Raw genomic sequence first — 15,330 nt, forward strand, 5'->3', positions numbered from 1 at the left:
ATGAGCAGGAATATTTCAAAAGAACCTGGAAAGACTTAAGTGAGTGAAGTCAAAAGAACTACAAGAACACTGTACCTAGTTAACAGCGATATTGTATAATGAACAACTGTGAATGACAGCCATTCTCAGCAATACAAAATCCAAGTTAATTCTGAAGGACTTATTATGAAAAATGCTATCCATCTCCAGAGAAGAAACTAAATGCAGACCTAAGCATACAGTGTTTCACTTTCTTCGTTTGGGGGGGAGTTTTTTTTTTAATTTGCATTTTCTTCAACAAAATGACTAATATGGTAAATTTTTTTTTAAAATATATTTTATTTGATCATTTCCAAGCATTATTCGTTAAAGACATAGATCATTTTCTTTTCCTCCCCCCCACCCCCCATAGCCGACGCGAAAGTCCACTGGGCATTAGATGTTTTCTTGATTTGAACCCATTGCTTTGTTGATAGTATTTGCATTAGAGTGTTCATTTAGAGTCTATCCTCTGTCATGTCCCCTCAACCTCTGTATTCAGGCAGTTGCTTTTTCTCGGTGTTTCCACTCCCATAGTTTATCCTTTGCTTATGAATGGTGTTTTTTTCTCCTGGATCCCTGCAAGTTGTTCAGGGACATTACACCGCCACTAATGGAGAAGTCCATTACGTTCGATTATACCACAGTGTGTTAGTCTCTGTGTACAATGTTCTCCTGGTTCTGCTCCTCTCACTCTGCATCACTTCCTGGAGGTTGTTCCAGTCTCCATGGAACTCCTCCACTTTATTGCTCCTTTGAGCACAAGAGTATTCCATCACCAACAGATGCCACGATTTGTTCAGCCATTCCCCAATTGATGGGCATCCCCTCGTTTTCCAGTTTTGGGCCACCACAAAGAGCGCAGCTATGAATATTTTTGTACAAGTCTTTGTGTAACAAAATGACTAATATGGTAAATTTTTATATGATTGCACATGTAAAATCTATATCAGATTGTTTACTGTCTCGGGGAATGGGAAGGGGAGGAAGGAAGGGAAAAAATTTGGAACTCAAATTTAAAAAATATTTAAAATTGCTTTATGTGTAATTGTGAGAAAATAGAATTAAAAAATAAACCTATAGTCTTCCAAGCTTGCCATGCCAAGTCTCTAACAGAAGAAATGGGTTAAAACCCTCCTATCTTCTCTTCTCCTAGTTGCCACTCCTTCCTTCCGTCAAACCATGTTCCCCAGTGTCTTCCTTAATCTTTCCCACTTATCAACAACACCTATCAGCATGTATAGCCTTTAGGGTGATAGCAATTTATTTCCTCCAGTTAGAAGTGCATCAGGAAGAACCAAATAGAACAGAACTTGTTACATATACATTTATATAGTTATAACCTCCAGGTGTCACTATAGCACCCTGGTCTGCATCTCCAATTCCCACTTCTCCCAACCAGAAGCCAGCCTCCACAGCCTCAGGGGCCCACCAAGCTCTCTCCCAGGGATCCACCTTTGGTTATTACAGCCAATAAAAGTGAAAGATCAGCTCATGTAGTCTGTAGACTTAAGACTTTATTTCATTTCTGCTCTTTGGATTTTATAACAGTGAAGAACAAAGAATAAATGGCTTGAAAATATGCTTCAGGTGGTCCCCTCAATGACAAAGTCAGGATATGGGGTCCTATACTGTTTATTTTAGGAGGTATTTTTAAGACATCTGAGAGCTGCTCCCCTCTTTAATTTTTTTTCCAACTCTTACTTTGTTGATTCCCAGATGATTAGTGAAGGCTCACACAACTAGGAAGTGTCTGGGGCCAAATTTGGACCTAGGACCTCCCATCTCTAGCCACCCAGCTGCCCTGCTCTCCTCCTTTAGCATCCTTAGTCTACATTTATAGCCGTGTTGAACAGTCACTTCTTTGTAGGCCAGATTTTTATAGCAACAAAAGGCAATGAAAAGGAACAGCTTATACCCAGAGTACAAATTGCAAACAATCAAACTGGGGGAGGAGGCAGTTCTGGATAGCAGCAGTTCAGTTCCTCTCCACTGCCTGCTAGTCAGGGCTCTGTTTAAATGTCTGTCTCTAAGCCCTTCCTATGGCCATCGCTGTGTCTCCTCATCTGCTTTCTGGGGGCTTTAGACTGAGGGCTTCTACTGCTTCTGCCACTGAAGTCTTTAGCAACCGTCTTATTTCAGCTCATGGCACTCTGCCTCTCCCTCTTCCCCTGCTTTTATCCTTCCAGATTCCACTGGCCTCTTTCCAGCCTCTGTATCTAGTTCACATTGAGGTCATTCTGTCCGAGTCTCAACCTATATTTCCCATAATCATCATGGGAAAGCAGAATCTGTCCTGCCCCAGAGCAGCTTTATCAACTTTAATAAAGCACTTTCTTCAAAACGACCCTGTCAGGAAGGGAGTAAGAATATTATTTCCCTCATTTTATAGAGAAAGAAACAGAGTGTAAAGAAAAGAAATGACTTGCTCACAGCGATATAGCAAGTAAGTGGCTTTACAACTCTAACACTTACTAAACCATCTTTTAAGAGCCATGTTAGCTAATACAGAAAACAAATAGAGGAGCCTCAAATACTTTAAAACAAGAGGAAATAGAAATCCTATTGTAAATGTTTAACTTTCTACACTTTCAAATAATGCAGTATTTTATCTCTGTTTGGCTATCCCTTCATCATAATAGGATCATGCCAGTTATTTTATTTAAAACAAAAAACTGGAAAAATCAAGGCAAAATTAACTGTAACAGTCAATATTTCAAAATCAAAATAAAGCTCAATAAAAGCATGGAGGGTGGGTTTTCCTATTGCTACACTACTAACCTACATCATTTGAGAAGCTCTGTGGAAGGAACCTAAAAGTCTAAAAACTGAGTCCTCATCCCATTAAAAATTTTTGATTTTGTGATTTTCCTCTGGTCGCCCTTTCCCTCATTTTAAGGTGCCTGGATCAGGGTAAATGCCTTTTAAAAGTCTTTTCTAGCTCTAACTTTTTAGGAGAGATATAAGATGAGGAAAAAACCGAGAAAAGACTGGGAGAGAAAGAAACAGAATGTGCACATAAATTGTCGTCATAACAGAAAAAAAGAAGAGAGGTGGCAGATGCTTAGAATTGATATTAGGCACCGTCTACACAGCATTACACTTTTCCCCTGTTGAAGGGACAATTAGTGCTTCCGAGCAGACATTTACTGTGTATAAAAACTCAGAAAGCAAATAGTCAGAGAGTAAAATAGCCATATGAGGAAAACATGTCAGGAGCTTCAGTGTTCCAAAATTAATCATGCAATTTCCTGTTAAGTAAGCTTTCTTGTACTAAAGTGAGTTTGTTCAGGGCTGTCCTATCGCAACAACCTCCCCCTGTTGCCTAGTAAGCTTTCAAGTTGAACACACCCAAGCTCAAAATAAAACAGGTACTGAGTCCTCCAGGAAAGCAGGAGCCTGAAGGCTTCCTTCTGCGTTGTCATGGCAACGACAAGATTTGCTGGCCCCCTGTTAGCATAAACCAACAGCAAGTGCAACACATTCCACACAGCCTTAAAGATTTACCAAGCTCTAGGGCCGGAATGGAGCCTCAGTGGGCAGACGGAACTTCCAAGAGAAGAAGGGGAATTCCATGGTTTTAACTCCTAAATGTAAGTAATTTTTTCCTTCTTATTTTCAGAAAGGCATGGCTAATTTTGACGAGGACCATTTTCTAGGATCTGACATACAGAGTATGAAAGTTTTCTCCTAGATCTTAAACTCACTCCTGGCTTCTCTATTTGCACAGGACAGTTCATGCTACTTGAGTGTGGATTTTATAAGCCATTACATCATTTTCACCCTGAAATGCTTAAGTAGCTCACATTTATGATAATTACTGACATAAATTATTTTCTCTAAAGATTCTGCCTTTAAAAAGGAAACCCAGAAGGAGGAAACAAAAAAAAGAAAAGAAAACAAAAGAAAACAAAAGTTGTCCTTTAATCTTAAACTTCATACCTTCAACCAAAAATGAGATGGACTCCATATCATTTAGTCTCCAAGTAGGGAAACTGATCAATGCGCCCCCAAATTGATAGTCAATTAATAAATCAACAATTTAGTGAAGCATTTACTATGTGCCAGGCATGGAATCTATGATATTCACCTTTCTTTCTCCAGAATGGTGTCTAACAAATAATAGATGCTTATATAGAATTTGTTGAATTGAAACAAATTAATTTATGGTTTACATTTTAAAACGTCTTTCCTTGGTAAGAAGGTATCAGAGCTTTTAAAATAGCTTTCACTAGCTGATCATTTTCTTATGTGAGATTGTGAAACAAAAACAAACTTCCATGCCATCCTTCTGGCTTATAAATTCTTAGGTCTACTTCCATCTTGAACAAAAGCTCATGCCTGCTGTTTGCATCAAAACACTTTGGAGGGAAATTTGGCTGTAGTAGTTCAAATGTTTTGAACTTAATAAAAATTTATGTGGCTGAGAAAAGAAGGTCTCAAGACTTTTTTTTTTCCAGTCAGTAAAAATCAACCCCCTTATCCAACAGATATATTTGAAAATTTAGTTAATTGGGCTTTCATCATTATTTCAGTAATGCATGTGTTGTTTATCAAAAGAAAGGAACTACTTCAACAACATAAAAACTAGGTATAATAGCTATTTTTAAAATCCTTTATTAACCACCAGAAACAACATCAGATAATGTGTTTTAACTAATTGAAGGATAAGGATCATGCTTATTACTATTATCTCTGAAAAGAAGTCTTTGCTTAAGACAAAACAATGCAACTGGTTTGGAAAAAGAGAGATGTTTTCATTCTCTCAGAATCTGGCATACTACTGAGGCTAACAGCTTCAACAAACTTTAAGGAAATGAGTCATATTCAACAGCTAACTTGGATTTCCAGATGTCCTTTCTGATAAATGATGATTTCTTCTTAATTATCTAAAGGTGACATACAACTTTACCATTAATAATGACTATATAGGCTCCCTTTTGTCAGTGCATATGTCTGGTTCACAGTTGGTACTTAAATTGATCGGCTGACATATTATTGACTGGATGAATACATATGACATAGTCAATCCCTGCAGATCCCAAAGGAGAATAAATGAAGCCATATTATTGTATATGTAGTACCCCCTCTGGATTATTTACAACTCTTAACTTGAAGGTTGTATTTCCAGAGGAGAGATGCCACTCCCAGTTACTAGGGCATCTCATCAGTTGGACCTCTCCAAACTCTTAACTCATGAGGTCCATAAATATATCCACTGTCCAGGAAAAGAGTAAGCACAAATTTAAAGTACAATTTTGGTGATGCACACATTTAGGGAACAACTGTCACCAAGGGTCTCAGGGCTTCAGGTCTTCAAAGACTTGGTATCCTTTTCTCCTTCTTGAGTTCTCAGACATCTCTCATCCCCTATTACAGGCATACATTTCTACTATACTGGTCAATGCTGGGGTTCCTGGGACCTACCCTGTCCTTGGCTTTGGGGGTCCTTGACTAGGTGTGGCAGCGAAGGCGGATAATGATGAATGGGACACAGGTTTCATATTCAACCCACAGCACAGATTTCATAGAAAAAATTGCTCTGCCTTGGCTGAGGGCTTGGCTTTATTTTATACCCTTATGGTCACCTATATACTTGGCACATGGTTTCATTTTCAACATACATGTTTCCATAAATCCTAACAACAGACATGAAGCCTAAGGAAATAGTCAATAAAACTCTGTTGCTAAGTGTGGGGTCAGAGGGTAGAATCAACATGGCCCAGTTTTAGGTTGGGTAATTCTGAGCACAGATTTGCCAAAAGTTTTATGCCTAGAAAAGAGGATCCTATCTAAGGGGGTACATAAGAATCCTTAGTTTTAATTTTGTGAGTAAAATCTCTTGGTAATATTCTGGGGGTATAGAGTGGGACATCTGTATTAACCCTGCAAGCATGATGCTCTCATCTATTTTTCCTGGGGTTAAGTAAGAATAATAATCATCACAATTCCAATAAAAAGGGGATGTTAATAAGGAAAAGTCACACAGGGGGTTCTGAGTGGGTGTTTGCAACCTTCCTTGGGGATGCTTTGCAACCCCTGGTTTCCACCTGTGACCATGTCAGACAGCATGGTCATTGATAGCTCCTGGAAACTCAATTAGGTTCTCATGGTCCTTTCGTCTCCATAGCTCAACTCTCAGTTTCTAGGGCTAGTTCTCTCTTCTGTCCATAATTGGCTCTCTTTGCTGCCGAAGGACCTTGGTCCTTGAAACTACTTCCTGCCTCAAGTGGTTTGACTCAATGTCCTCTCTGTTTCTGTGCCTATACCTGTATGGAGAATGAAAGTTTCTACTCCCCTCTCAATGCTGTGTCCCTACAGAATAACACCACTGCTTATCCAATGAAGGGAAGAAATCCTCTCCCACTTCTTCCTGCCTTATGGTATAGGGACAGAGGTCACTCAAAAAGTTGCATATGGCCTTATCTTGACTGCTGAATTTAGCAAACTCGCTGTTTAATGGCTAGAATGATCAGGCAAAATAAAGTATAAGTCCTTCTTTATACTTTGTTTAAGACTTTAACACCTAGGCTCTGTTACCTGCCTGTTATTTTCTATGATTACATTAACATTTTCCATTCACTTCTCTTTTCTTCTTTTCCTCTTCTATATTGTCAGTATTGTCCAGTAGTTAATTAAAAGACATACCTCACTTGACTATTATCTAGGTATATATTCTTATATAAATTATGGCATTATTGTTTTCATGGTGTCATGGTGTCCTAAAGACAATTAGTCATCATCTGTATAGCCGCAGTTTACTGGGAGCTTTACAATAGGAGCTATTACAGTCTAGTTTCTATCTCAAAAACAACCTATGTCTACTTTTTACTTTTTATTTCTCCTTGTTTTTAAAGGATATTGCCTTTATTTGACAACTATTTTCTAGCCAATATGGTAGCTTAAAGAAGGAAAGTCTTAAGGATCAATCAAGTTTTAAGTTATTATCTTAGGTGTTCTCTGCCTTTAAGAAATTTTTAGTGCATTTGAGAATTTGACCTTTCCATTGTTCTGTTCTCCTCATGTGTAAAAATAGCAATTAAAGTACCTACTATTCCTCATTTAAAAGATGCAAAATTACCATAAGTACTGTTTAATGTTTATTGAGCCATTCTATGTCTAGAGTTTAGAATTCTTTCCTAGCTTAAATCCTTCCCATGGAAAGCCTGCATTCAGAAGTAGCAAGAATCAATGACACATGTAAAACCCAGTGGAATTGCACATCAGCCACAGGAGGGGATGGAGGGAGGGGAGGGAAAGAAAATGAATCTTGTAACCATGGAAAAAATATTCTAATTAAATTAAATTAAAATAATTTTTAAAAAATTAAATAAAAATGTCCAAATTAAAAAAAAAGTAGCAAGAGATACAGGCTAAAGTGGCAAAAACCCAGTAAGATTTTTGTTGTTCAGTCATTTCAGTCATGGCCAACCTCTCATGGTGCCATTTGGGGTTTTCTTTGGCAAAGATATTAGAATAGTTTGCCATTTCCTTCTCTTGTCATTTTATAGAGGAGGAAACTGAGGCAAACTTCACTAAAGTGAAGTGACCTATACAGTATCACACAGCTAGTGTTTGAGACCAGATTTGAACTTCTACTTTTCCCTTAGATGTTTCTGATTTTCTAGTCTTGATTAGCAACCAGAAAGAAGATAAATGGTTAAGTACATTAGTTTCCAAGAGGAAAAGCATATCAACCAATTAGTCTAGGAAGACTTCCTGAAAGAGATGAGATTGGAGGAAGCTTTAAATGAGGGAAAAGAAGTAGTTTAGCAGATGTGAAATACACTATTTCCCCAATTTGACCAGGTAATATGAAGTTGACAAGTAACTTGGAGTAGAACATTAGAAGAGAAACGTTCATTAAAGATAATCTTACTTTTGTGTATTTTACCTTCCCCTCTCTCCATCAAAAAGCAGGGGGAGAGTGTGGGCAGTAATTCAAGAGTTCATTCTCAAACTTCACAAGAAAACAATAATTTTTATTATATAGTGGGTACTTAAGAAATAGATAAGTTTGATCAGTATCTCATAAAAGGAGTACTTGGATCAGTATCTACTTTGCATTTGGAAAAGCCTTGTCTCAAAGGTCTTTAAGGAGGCCCCATAACTACCAGAATCCCTTTCTCAGTTGCCAGGAATCCAGAAGAGCTCTCTTGGATTCCTGCCTGGATATCATTTCACAAGTTCACAGTTCCAAACAAAAATGCCCAGAGTTTATTAAGTTCATTGTATTAAAACAAAAATAGCCTTTATGAAATAATCAATGAGAAGAGACAGCAGTTTAACTTGGTCAAAGATACTAGGACTTCTGGGTAAATATGGTGGCAGTCTAGGTGCAGGACTCTTCCTCTCCTCAACATCTACTGATATAGACTACCTCAAAAGGCCAAAAAAAAAACCCATATTCATATGAACAAAGGGACTCTACAGTAGGGTGCAGCATTGAAGGTATGTGGTATTTGGGCATTTCCATACCATAAGGGGGTGAAAAAGCTTCCACCAAAACTCTAGCTGATCCACACTCCCCCACCCCATCTACAGAGCCCAAATCAGAGCCAGCGTGCTCTAGAATCAGTGAGTGAGTGAGGGGCGCCTCTAGAGAGAGTGAGGGACACCTCTAGGTCCTTGGCAGCTGACTAAGACCACCAATGATATACCCCTGAGAGCAGCTAAACCTGAAACCCCAGCAGACTGAAGATCGCAGACTGTGGGTGCCCACGGGGAGATAGCACAGAGAAGGGCAGCAAACAGCAGAAGCTACAGAGATACCAGAGCTGGCCTCAGGCAAAATCCTTGCTACATTAGCTCCATACACAAAGAGCCTCCCTTCCTCACTCAGATTTCTGACTGGAAAGGGAAGGAAAAACCACCGTAGTGATGGCAAACAGTGCCCAGAAACGACTTCTCAACACTAAGAACAACAAGAAGAAGGGGTTGACCCTAAATAATTTTTACAGAGAAAAAATCCAGACTACAGAGGAAATAGCAGCAGAGAAAATACAAATAAATGCACCAAAACCTTCAAAAAATGGAAATTGGCCAAAGCTTTTGAAGAATTTAAATTGGAGCTCACCAAAAAGATGGAAGTCTCCTGGCAAGAAAAGTGGGAAATAGTTCAAAAAATAAAACAGTTTAAAAGACAAGAATTCCCAAATGGAGAAACAGCTGGAAGCCAAGAAAAGCAGGATAGACCAAACTGAAAAGGAAAATTAAAAGATTATAGCAAAATATCAAAGATTATAGCACAAAACCAGGCCTTAAAGACCAGAATTGGGCAATTGGAAACCAATGATCTTGCAAAACAGCAAGAATTAATAAAGCAAAGTCAAAAGACTGACACAATAGAAGAAAACGTCAAATATCTCACTGACAAGATGACAGATCAGGAAAACAGATCACGACGAGGCAATTTGAGAATCATTGGTCTACCTGAAAATCCAGAAATAAACAGAAATCTTGACATCATACTACAATGTTCTTGAACAAGAGAACAAATAGACAAGAAAGATGTCATAGAGCACCCTCTACACTAAATCCTCAAAAGACAACTCCCAGGAATGTAATTCACTTCCAAGATGAGTAGAAAATTTTACAAGAAGCCAAAAAGAGATAATTCAGATATCAAGGAGCACCAATCAGGATTACACCAGATTTGGCAGCTTCCACACTAAAGGATAGAAAGGCTTGGAATATCATTATTCAGAAAGACAAGAGAATTGGGTCTTCAACCAAGGATCACCTATCCATCAAAACTGACTATATACTTCCAGGGGAAAATATGGGCATTCAACAAAATAGAAGATTTCCAAGTATTTGTAAAGAAAAGACCAGAACTAAGTGGAAAGTTTGGTATCCAAGCACAAAAATCAAGAGAAACATGAAAAGGTAAATAAAAAAGAGAGGGGAAAGGGGAAAAATATGTTTTGCACAATCTTTCTTCTTTAAGGGCTTCAATAAGATTAGATTATTTATATTAATATATGGGAAAATATTCTTTGTAACTCTCAAAAATTATATTCACTATTATAGTAATTAAAAGAATCACTCACAGGAAGAAGTTGGATAATAGTGGTATAAGATGATATGCAAAAAAAAGAAAAAGGGGGGGAATCGAAGATGGTACCAAGCAAAACTTGAAGAAATAAGATAAATAGGATAATCTATACCACACAAAGGGGAACATGGGAAGGGGAGGGAAAGAATACTATTATAAGAAGAGGAAGAAAGTGATAATCAGTAATACTTAAACTTTACTCTCAGTAAAATCATTTCTGAGAGGGAAGAGCATCTAGATCCACTGGGGTATCGAATTCTATCTTAACCTACAGGGAAAGTGAGAAGGGAAAACTAAGAGGGGAGGGGAGTACAAAAAGGGTGGGAAAGAGAGGGGAGAGGGAACATAACAGACCTTAAAAAAATAAGAAGGGAACAAAAAGGGAGGGGGCAGAAAGGGAAGCATATTAAGGGTGGGGATTAGGGAGACTGATTAAAAGCAAACTACTCGATATAGCAAAAGAAGAAAGGACAGAACTAGGAGAGGATATCAAAATGCTGGGGAATACACAAGTGACGATCATAACTTGAATGTGAATGGGATGAACTCACTCATAACATGAAAACAAATAGCAGAGTGGATTAGAAACCAAAATTCTACCATATGTTGTCTACAAGAAACACACATGAGATGGGTAGACACTCACAAGGTTAGAATTAAAAGTTGGAGCAAAATCTATTGATACAAAGAAGGCAGGAGTTGCAATCATGATATCTGACAAAACCAAAGTAAAAGTAGATCTGATTAAGAGGGATAGGGAAGGTAACTACATCCTGATAAAAGGCAGAATAGACAATGAGGAAATATCAGTTATCAACATTTATGCACCATGTTAAGACTAAAATCTAAAATTTAGGCCAAACCGTGGCAGGTAAAAATTAGTTTCTTGCAAGAAGTATTATATTTTTATGAGGTTTATTTAAGATTAAGAATTTAAGAAAATCCAAGTAAGAAAGCAAGTGCCTAGGTGAGCCGAGAGGCCCATTCAACCTCACCTACATCATGAGAGACACGTCTGCTTGGAAGCTGAAGTAGAAAAGAGAGTGAGCAGCAGGCAGAGACCCTTTAAATAGTCCTTTGTTCTCAGCCCAGGTGGGAGTTTAGGTGAGGTTACAAAGCATCCTGGAAACTAGAGCAAGGACTTCTGGGGATTGAAGTCCTTGGTTCAAATCTCCATTTTTTACAACCAAATGGTATAGCATCCAAATTTCTAAAGAAGAAATTAGTGGAGTTGAAGGAGGAAATAGATAATAAAACTATACTAGTGGGAGACCTGAACTTACCACTATCAAATCTAGATAAATCAAATAAAAAAATAAGAAAGAGATAAGAGATGTGGATGAAATCGTAGAAAAATTAGAGTTAATAGATATATGGAGAAAAATAAATAGGGACAAAAAGGCATACACCTTTTTTTAGGCAGCACATGGTACATTCATAAATACTGACCATATACTAGGGCATAAAGACAATGCAAACAAGTGCAGAAAAGCAGAAATAATAAATACAACCTTTTCAGGTAATAATGAGAGTAGAAACACCAAAGAAAAACAGTTTTTGATTTTTTTTATTTTGATGATAATTTTGATTGATTTGATTACATGGGTCGAAGGGGTTATGATTGGGGATGGAGACTCTAAATGATCATCCTAGTGCAAACATCAACAACATGGAAATAGGTTCTGATCAAGGACACATGTAAAATCCAGTGGAATTGCGTATCAGCTTTGGGAAGGGGGAGGGGAGAGAGGGAAAGAATATGATTCTTGTAACCAAGGAATAATGTTCTAAATTGACTAATTAAATAAAAAAAAATTTTAAAGATACCATTGAAACCTTTCAAGAAATCAGTTCGGGTCCAATGGTCTTCAGATGTTGCAATTGGGCTCAACTACAGACTGGAATTTCTATTTGCACACATAATAATTGAAGTCCAGTAGAGCAGAAAGAGAGTGGGAAGGTAGAGAGAAAGTGTAGGAAGGAAGAGATAAAAGGAGAAGGAAAAAGGGAGGGAGGGAAAAGAGGGGAAAGGAAAAGAAAAGAAGGAAGAAAAGGAAAGATAGGAGAGAAATAGAAAGAAAAGGAAAAAGAAAGAAGGAAAGGAAAAGGAAAAACAGATAAATCATTATGCTTCCACTCTGAGGTAACATAAAGAGAGACATTTGATATGAATGTAAAAATGGACTCCCTTTTATTGCTCTGGGAAGGAGTGATTAAATTGTTAAAGGTTTGCTGACTTCTTTTACTTCTCTGCTCTTTATTTACCAAAAGGATTAGAATGGTACCTGACTCATCTTTCTTGGCTTCCTAAGTTCCCAGAGAAATGTGCTCTTGAATTTTAGACTTGTAGAAAAGCTACAAAGCTATGTCTGTTCTCATTGAAGAACCAGAGAAGAGATCAATATCATTGGCCTTTGGTAGTATGGATCTGGTAATACACTGATTTGGTTTGTGAAATATTATGATACTCAGTTGGGTTAGAAAGAGGAAGTTTATTTTTCTCATTCTCCTTGATCATGGAAGTTTTTCTGAGATGAGATGTTAGAAGAAGAGATTTTGAGACTATGACTTTCTAGAAGGAGGGAAAAGAGAATTATCTTTGGTTTTTCAAACTTGGCAGCCTGACCTCCATCAGATGCACAGGAAAGTTCCAAAAGAGCTGTAAGATACAGCATGATACACTTTGCTTAATGCCAGTCAGAGCTGGCCTCCTTCCTTACCACCATCTGCATCTTCTTCTTTATTACCTTGGTTGTATTCATCCCTCAGTGTTATCACTTTTCCTCTTTCCTTCTTTATCTATGTACTCAGTTGATCTTCATTATAAGCAGTGCAGTGGATGGTGAAGTAGGCCTAGAATCAGGAAAATCTGAGTTCAACTCCAGCCTCAGACACTTACTAGCTGTGGGACACTGGACAAGTCCATTAACTCTGCCTCAGTTTCCTCCTCTGTTAAATGAGTTGGAGAAGGAAGTGGCAAACCACTTCAGCATCTTGACCAAGACAACCCCAAATGGTGGCATGAAGGGTCAGACATGACTAATTAAATAACAACAAAAATAATGTTATTTAACATTTCTACATTGCTTTAAGGTTTGTAAAGATCTTTAATATATGTTGCCTCATTTGATATTTGAAACAACTCTATGAGATAGAGATTAATATTATTATTGTCCCCCCCCTTTTAAAAACAACTGAATAGATTGAGGTTGAAAAAGGTCCCAGGGTCATATAGCTAATAAATGCATAAATGCCCAGGTCAAGATTTGAATTCAAGTCTTTCTGTCCAATGTGTCCATTGTATCACCTAGCAGTCACCTATATCATAGCAACCCTGTGAGATAGGTTCAAAATATTATGGTTTGCATTGTCTAAATAAGAACTGGAATATTTACATGTGGATATTTTTTTAAACCCTTACCTTCCGTCTTGGAGTCAATACTGTGTATTGGCTCCAAGGCAGAAGAGGGGTAAGGGCTAGGCAATGGGGGTCAAGTGACTTGCCCAGGGTCACCCAGCTGGGAAGTGTCTGAGGTCAGATTTGAACCTAGGACCTCCCATCTCTAGGTCTGACTCTCAATCCACTGAGCTACCCAGCTGCCCCCTTTACATGTGGATATTAAGCTAAATGAAAGAGTTAAGATTAGAACCCATGTAGTTTGACTCCTAGCTCAGGAGTCTTTCCATAATACTTCACTGAGGTTTCTGAAAATAAAATATAGCTAAGAACCTAATCATTCCTGAAACAGGTAAAAGCAGAGTATAATGAGGTAGCCTGGCTTATGTGTCAGCCCTTGAGGTATGTGTTAGATAAATTCTTTTCCCTGGTTCCAATCCAAACAATCATAGGGAAACTTAGGGAAAAGCTAGTTTCTGGCCATGATGGCTCACGGGTAGTACCGTGTGACTGAGGAGCTGGAAAAACTGATGACTCAAAAGTTGCCGAACTGAGTGTGCACATTAAAATAGTAACTCACTGAGCTCCTAGCAAAGGTCCTATACCAGAGGCCAGGAGTAAATCAGTGGCTGCTGGAATAGTAGTGGCCAACCACAACAGAGAAGCAACTTTGTCCAGTAGGAAGAGTTGCTACAGCTAGCAGAACAGTAGCCTGGATTATCACCTGATCTGAATCAGTAACAGATCAATCTGTCCAGCAGAAATGCCAGCTACCCTTTGAGGAGACTGCCCAGCTGAGCAGCAGAGAGATTCATCCATGAGCACGCTTCATGATGACTCCACAAAGAAAAAAAGAACTTTTGGGGGGCAGGTTACCCCATTGTGACATGTATTCTCTACATGCATCCCTCATTGCCCTTGTATTTTAAAGGCGAATGGAAGGAGGAAAAAAGAGAATAGCGAATAAAAAAAGAATGAACGGAAAAGAAAAAAGATAAATAATTATACTTCCATTCTGAGGTAATATACATTTTATATGAATGTAAAAATGTACTCCCCTTTATTATTCTAGAGGGGAGTGAGCTCATTCTCCTCCAAGACTTTGCATGTGCAAGGAGAGAGAGTGCCCTCTGTTTGAGGGCAATGTTTTGTACCAGCTGTATCATCTTAATAAATACCTTTTCTAAAAGCTAATTAAGTTAAATGGTTGGTTGTTGGATAGGAGGCATACCACTAGGGATTCAGGAAGAATAGTATTATATCAGGAAGAATAGATAACTCAGGGGTTATCCCTAGAACCTTGATGGAAGAAGCATCAGCTACTTTCTGGGTATCTCAACCTGTGAGTGCCATACTACAAAAGAATACGTGTGAATTCATAGTACCTTGGATGTTGCACACACATATTCTCTGCTTACTTCCAGATTTTGTGGAAGCTTTGGGACTACTTCTGGCTATGTGGATCAGCCAGCTATCGAGGGCTGCAACAAGCTATTACTAAGCCCAATAGAAGGGGGTTGCTTATCCTCTCCCTCTCCTTCTGAGAGAGCCTTCTTCCCTGGACCAATGTGCATTGATTGGGTTAGTCTAACCCTGGGACAGTGAAGTATTAGCTCCAACACAGAAGGAATTACACTGAGAAAGGGAAGAGCTGTTCTCCACCTTTCACCAAAAATCAACCAGTGATAAACCTTCTCTTCTTTTGAACATGACCTACTCTCATAAGGCAAAGGGATGACCAAGAGACTCTTCAAGGTCTTTCATAGCATATTAAAATGCCAGGTCTTTTTTAGCAACAACCAATAGCAATAGCATGGCCAGAGGCTCCCAGGAGGTATGGAAGGGGGCAGAGAATTAC

At 38.4% G+C, this 15,330-nt stretch overlaps 1 protein-coding gene across 1 annotated transcript in view; it reads left to right on the forward strand.

Annotated features, from left to right (window-relative positions):
* Positions 1 to 3,225: 3,225 nt before the first annotated feature.
* C4H21orf62 (chromosome 4 C21orf62 homolog) overlaps positions 3,226 to 15,330 on the forward strand; it is a 34,955-nt gene continuing 22,850 nt past the window's right edge. Inside the window, exon 1 of the mRNA XM_003341181.4 lies at positions 3,226 to 3,611. The gene's annotated coding sequence lies outside the window, so the exon portion shown is untranslated. The remainder of the gene's footprint in view (positions 3,612 to 15,330) is intronic.

This window comes from Monodelphis domestica, chromosome 4 (assembly GCF_027887165.1).
Source record: "Monodelphis domestica isolate mMonDom1 chromosome 4, mMonDom1.pri, whole genome shotgun sequence".
Classification (NCBI taxonomy): domain Eukaryota; kingdom Metazoa; phylum Chordata; class Mammalia; order Didelphimorphia; family Didelphidae; genus Monodelphis; species Monodelphis domestica.